This window comes from Palaemon carinicauda, chromosome 7 (assembly GCF_036898095.1).
Source record: "Palaemon carinicauda isolate YSFRI2023 chromosome 7, ASM3689809v2, whole genome shotgun sequence".
NCBI classification, from domain to species: Eukaryota; Metazoa; Arthropoda; class Malacostraca; order Decapoda; family Palaemonidae; genus Palaemon; species Palaemon carinicauda.
In genome coordinates, this window is record NC_090731.1 from 3,267,382 (window position 1) to 3,274,881 (window position 7,500).

The 7,500-nt window shown below is 30.7% G+C and overlaps 1 protein-coding gene across 1 annotated transcript in view; it reads left to right on the plus strand.

The window, feature by feature from the left end:
• LOC137643812 (glycine receptor subunit alpha-2-like) overlaps positions 1–7,500 on the plus strand; it is a 64,247-nt gene that overhangs the window by 17,110 nt on the left and 39,637 nt on the right. The window lies entirely within an intron of this gene.

Consider the following 7,500-nt stretch of genomic DNA (forward strand, 5'->3'; position numbering starts at 1 on the left):
CTTTTTTTTATTGCAAGATTCACAAGAATACTGTGCAAGATTCACAACACTTTAGTGTAAGAGAATTCTTTTTTATTGTAAGATATACAAGACTATCGTGTAAAATTCACAAGAATTTCGAGAGAAAATATGCATAATTGATCAAAATTATTTATAGAGAAAGTTCTTGACCTTGCATTTTATTTACATTTTCTTGTCACAAAATACCTCACGATATTATTATTATTATTATTATTATTATTATTGTTATTATTATTATTACAAGCTAAGCTATAACCCTATAACATACAAGCCCAAGGGCTCCATCAGGGAAAAATAGCCCAGTGAGGAAAGGAAACGAGGAGATAGATATACTACAAGAGAAGAATGAAAAAATTATTATTACAAGCTAGGCTACAAACCTAGTTGGAAAAGCAAGATGCTACAAGCCCAAGGGCTCCGACAGGGAAAAATAGCCCAGTGAGGAAAGGAAACGAGGGAATAAATTAACCACAAGAGAAGAATAAATAATCAAAATAGGATATTTCAAGAACAGTAACAACATTAACACATAAGCCAATAGATAACGAAGAAGTAGTGAAGTGAAAATACAAAAAGGATAATTTTTTATTAAAGAGAAGCGAAGGATGAAGGATCAGTGGTGTGATCATGACGAGAATAAAGGATCTCACTCAGTCCTAACAAGAAGGCAAATAAAGGATGTCCTTGCTGAAGTCTCTCTCTCTCTCTCTCTCTCTCGTCTTTGTGGTAGACAATCATTTATAATCTGAACTCTCTCTCTCTCTCTCTCTCTCTCTCTCTCTCTCGTGTCTTTGCGGTAGACTCAAAGAATTTATTATTTGAACTCTCTCTCTCTCTCTCTCTCTCTCTCTCTCGTGTCTTTGTGGTAGACAATCATTTATTATCTGAACTCTCTCTCTCTCTCTCTCTCTCTCTCGTGTCTTTGTGGTTGACTCAAACAGTTTATAATCTGAACTCTCTCTCTCTCTCTCTCTCTCTCTCTCTCTCTCTCGTGTCTTTGTGGTTGACTCAAACAGTTTATAATCTGAACTCTCTCTCTCTCTTTCTCTCTCTCTCTCTCTCTCTCTCTCTCTCTCTCTCAATTTAGTATCTGAACCGCAACGAGGTATAAAAGAAAAACTATTTCTCTTCCTCTTTTTTTTTTTTTGGGAAGTTTTTTTTTTTATAGTTTATATATGAAAGAACTAATTTAATGTTGTTACACTTCTTAAGATATTTTATTTTCATTGTTTATTACTTCTCTTGTACTTATCTATTTCCTTGTTTCCTTTCCTCACTGGACTATTTTTTTCCCTGTTGGAGCCCTTAGGTTTATAGCATCTTGCTTTTCTAACTAGGGTTATGGCTTAGCTTGTAATAATAATAATAACAACAACAACAACAACAATAATAATAATAATAATAATAATAATAATGATAATAGTAATAACAATAATAATAATAATATTAAGAATAATAATAATAATAATAATAATAGGACAATCATATAGAACTCACCCCACGGTGAAGTTGAGAGCATTCTCTGACGAATTGATTTCTAAATAAACGGAGAGAGTCAAACGACGTAAAGGACCCATTTAGCGACAGAACTAGGTTTCTGGTGGTGGTCTCGGCAACGTCATCTGCTTCAACTCGATCTTCCCAGCTTTTCCTCTCGAGAAAGAAGGGCCCTTGATGGGACTCTTGATGTGAGTGATTCACTCCCATTTCTATTCACGATGCTTCTCTCTCTCTCTCTCTCTCTCTCTCTCTCTCTCTCCACACACACATATATAGCATATGCGTGTAAGCAAATCAATGTTTTGCCAAGCGTAAGGTAAGTTTTCTTGTATAAAAACAATCTCTCTCTCTCTCTCTCTCTCTCTCTCTCTCTCTCTCTCTCTCTATATATATATATATATATATATGAATTAATTCGAACTTGCTTTTTAAACCTACTTTACCTCTTTTCCTACTTCCTTCCTTTCGTCTATTCAAGATCTTTTTACCTTTAACATCCACGCTCAAATCCATTCTCTCTCTCTCTCTCTCTCTCTCTCTCTCTCTCTCTCTACTTTACCCCTTTTCCTACTTCCTTCCTTTCGTCTATTCAAGATCCTTTTACCTTTAATATCCACAATCAAATCCATGCTCTCTCTCTCTCTCTCTCTCTCTCTCTCTCTCTCTATTCCTACTTCCTTCCTTTCGTCTATTCAAGATCTTTTTACCTTTAACATCCACAATCAAATCCATTCTCTCTCTCTCTCTCTCTCTCTCTCTCTCTCTCTCTCTCTCTCTATCAATTACGTAGTTAAACCACTTGGGTCATTGAATAGCAATATGTCAACAGCTGAGACTATGTTCATTGTGTTGCATCTACTGATTTTCTTTAATATGACGCACTAAAGCGTCAGCGTGACTTAATATCAACTTTATATGCATAGTCTAATGTACAAAAGTATTTTACGTATCTATATAACAAATAGGTTATGTGGGAAGCAATCGTGTCACTCATTTGAGATTTTTTATTCTAGGGAATAAGCTGTTAGATAATAATAATAATAATAATAATAATAATAATAATAATAATAATAATAATAATAATAATAATAATAATAATAGGGAAGTGGGGAATATGGGGAAAGGAAGAGTACCCCTGGATACAATCCAGTTTATAGCCCGAAGGCAGGTACTCGGGATCGGAAAGATTAAGGAAATAGGGAGAAAGAGAAGTACAGGAGAAGAATAATTGAGAGGGGCAGACCCTCTTGCGATATTAGGTAATTGGTATTATTATTAAATAGTTGGCCCTATTAGATGATACAAATTGACTGCATATCTACTTGTAATGAAAATGATATTAATGAAAATTCTCTGAAAATGTATACTATTGAATGTAAATCAGTGAAAAAAAATGTATACTACTGAATGTAAATCAGTGAAAATGTATACTATTGAATGTAAATCAATGAAAATGTATACTATTGAATGCAAATAAATGAAAATGTATACTACTGAATGTAAATCAGTGAAAATGTATACTATTGAATGTAAATATATGAAAATGTATACTATTGAATGTAAATCAATGAAAAATATATACTATTGAATGTAAATCAATTAAAATACATACTATTGAATGTAAATCAATTAAAATGCATACTATTGAATGTAAATCAATTAAAATGCATACTATTGAACGTAAATCAATTAAAATGCATACTATTGAATGTAGATCACTGAAAATACATACTATTGAATGTAAATCAATTAAAATACATACTATTGAATGTAAATCAATTAAAATACATACTATTGAATGTAGATCACTGAAAATGTATACTATTGAATGTAAATAATTGAAAATGTATACTATTGAATGTAGATTACTGAAAAATGTATACTATTGAACGTAAATCAGGGAAAATGTATACTATTGAATGTAAATCAATGGAAATGCATACTATTGAATGTAAATCAGTGAAAATGTATACTATTGAATGTAAATAATTGAAAATGTATACTATTGAATGTAGATTACTGAAAAATGTATACTATTGAACGTAAATCAGGGAAAATGTATACTATTGAATGTAAATCAATTAAAATACATACTATTGAACGTAAATCAATTAAAATGCATACTATTGAATGTAGATCACTGAAAATACATACTATTGAATGTAAATCAATTAAAATACATACTATTGAATGTAAATCAATTAAAATACATACTATTGAATGTAGATCACTGAAAATGTATACTATTGAATGTAGATCACTGAAAATGTATACTATTGAATGTAAATCAATTAAAATACATACTATTGAACGTAAATCAATTAAAATGCATACTATTGAATGTAAATCAATTAAAATACATACTATTGAATGTAGATCACTGAAAATGTATACTATTGAATGTAAATCAATTAAAATGCATACTATTGAATGTAGATCACTGAAAATACATACTATTGAATGTAAATCAATTAAAATACATACTATTGAATGTAAATCAATTAAAATACATACTATTGAATGTAGATCACTGAAAATGTATACTATTGAATGTAAATCAATTAAAATGCATACTATTGAATGTAGATCACTGAAAATACATACTATTGAATGTAAATCAATTAAAATGCATACTATTGAATGTAGATCACTGAAAATACATACTATTGAATGTAAATCAATTAAAATACATACTATTGAATGTAAATCAATTAAAATACATACTATTGAATGTAGATCACTGAAAATGTATACTATTGAATGTAAATCAATTAAAATGCATACTATTGAATGTAAATCAATTAAAATACATACTATTGAATGTAAATCAATTAAAATACATACTATTGAATGTAAATCAATTAAAATGCATACTATTGAATGTAAATCAATTAAAATACATACTATTGAATGTAAATCAATTAAAATACATACTATTGAATGTAGATCACTGAAAATGTATACTATTGAATGTAGATCACTGAAAAAATGTATACTACTTAATGTAGATCACTGAAAAAAATTTATACTATTGAATGTAGATAACTGGAAAAAAAATTATACTATAGAATATAGGTCACTGAATAAAATGTATACTATTGAATTTAGATCACTGAAAAATGTATACTATTGAATGTAAATATATGAAAATGTATACTATTGAATGTAAATATATGAAAATGTATACTATTGAATGTAAATATATGAAAATGTATACTATTGAATGTAAATATATGAAAATGTATACTATTGAATGTAAATCATTGAAAATGTATACTATTGAATGTAAATCAATGAAAATGTATACTATTGAATGTAAATCAATGAAAATGTATACTATTGAACGTAAATCAGGGAAAATGTATACTTTTGAATGTAAATAACTGAAAAATAAATAATATTGAATGTAAATCAGTGAAAATGCATACTATTGAATGTAGATCACTGAAAAAATGTATACTATTGAATGTAAATCAATGAAAATGTATACTATTGAACGTAACTCAGTGAAAATGTATACTTTTGAATGTAAATCAATGAAAATGCATACTATTGAATATAGATCACTGAAAAGATGTATACCATTGAATTTAGATCACTGAAAAATGTATACTACTGAATGTAAATCAAAGAAAATGTATACTATCTAATGTAAATCACTCCGAGAGCCTATGGATTTCATATTGAAAATGATGCTTTTGAAAGACAAGTTGTTCGTTCGTGTGTTCGTTTTGAGATTGTTCTACCTTATTTCAAAGACGGGTACCTGGTTTGGGGCTAAAAGTTGAAAGTGTCTAGTTTCAGTTCCAGTTTCCTCAGAATAGATGCTCACCAGAACGTCAGCCGGGTGAGCCCAACCCGGCACTGTGGTACCCAACTACACCAGTGGTCTCCCCAGTAAACAGCTTAAACTCACGTTCCTGGGGATCGATCTGCTGCCATGCAAATGCTAGGCGATCACGTTACTGCTATACTAGCCAGCAGGCGTCTTTGGCTATTCAGTATCATCAGAATAGATGCTCACCAGAACGTCAGTCCGGCAAGCCCAACATCCCACTGTGGTGCCCAACCACAGCAGTGGCCTCCTCAGTAAACAGCTTAAACTCACGGTCCCGGGGATCGATCTGCTGCCATGCAAATGCTAGGCGATCACGTTACTGCCATACTAGCCAGCAGGCGTCTTTGGACATTCAGTGTCACTATAGGAGTGATAGGAGAGAAGGATAAATGATAAGACATGTAGTTGAGGTGTGTCCTTTAACACAGCCATATAGAACCCATTGAAATATCAACAAAGTGGAGGAACATTTTGATAAAACTTTTACTTTTTAATAAGACGTTTAAATTAATCCGTGGGATTTTGATGGTGCACAGTTAATGTGGTGGGCTGATTCATCTTTTGTTTTCATATTTGCTTATTTTGTCTGTGTTCTTTTATATATTGTTATTGTGTGGACTACAGCTGGTTGATAAAGAATAATTATAAGCGGGTAACTTTGTGGGCATTTTGTTATACGTTATCAATATATGGTAAAGCTTTGTAGCTGTGGTCAATAAATTATCTGTCTATCTATCTATCTAGCTATCTACCTATCTATTTATCTATCTATCTATCTATCAAGCTATCTACCTATCTATCTATCTATGTATCTATCTCTATCATGAGGCAAAGAACTACACATTCCCAAGTGCTTCGACTGTCTCTACCAGATTCTGGAAATAGAGTTCCATATCTATCTAGCTATCTATCTACCTATCTATCTATCTATCTATCTCTCTATCTATCTATCTATCTCTACCATGAGGCAAAGAACTACACATTCCCAAGTGCTTCGACTGTCTCTAGCAGATTCTGGAAAGAGAGTTCTAAAGGGTTCTCGTAAGAAGATTAAGTTGAAAATGTAAGAAAGATGTAGATTTTGAAGTGAAGTGGAAGACAGGCAAGTGGAGTAGGTGATAGAGATGGATGGAAGTGGTAGATATGTTATGGATGTTTTTCAGAATGAAATAGAAGACGAATAAAGGGATAACAGGGGGAGAAAGATAGGAGTATTCTCGCTTCAGATTTTTTAGGTGATTGGCTTCTTGGTACACAGACATGTCCCCACAAACACGCATACAGTACACACACACATATATACACACGTACACACACACATATATATACATATGTATACATATATATGTACATATATATATACACATATATATACATATACATACATATATACATACATATATATATATATATATATATGTATGTATGTATATATACCTGTATATACATGTGTCCATATTTATACAGTACATACATACATTTACACAAGCATACATGTATGTAATCACACATATGCATACATATATATATATACATATATATATATATATATATATATACTGTGATATATATACACACACACATATATTTATATATATATACATATATAAATTATATATATATGTATATATCTATATATATATATATATATATGAGGGAGAGTAATGGAAAAATTGTTTTAAATGATATAAATACCTAACTACCATTTTATTTTTCCATGAAGCCATTAATACAATTCTATTATATCTATGTCAGAAACATTTGAAGACTTATCCACATATTTCACATTGTTTTTATAGCTATTCCACCATTATTAAATCTACAATTATCATTATAACTCTTCTTCATAACCAGTTAAGCATTGTGAGTTTTTCAACGTTTTCTGAAATTTATATTATTAATGACGTAACTATTTTTTTTATATATTCTTCGATTTTCGTCTGCCATTAGATAAACTGGAACAGTAACCTGGAATTTCATTCCTCCCATTCCAGGCTTCTGGACCTAGACTGGCTGTAACTATTTTTTTTTTATATATTCTTCAATTTTCGTCTGCCATTAGATAAACTGGAACAGTAACCTGGAATTTCATTCCTCCCATTCCAGGCTTCTGGACCTAGACTGGCTGTAACTATTTTTCT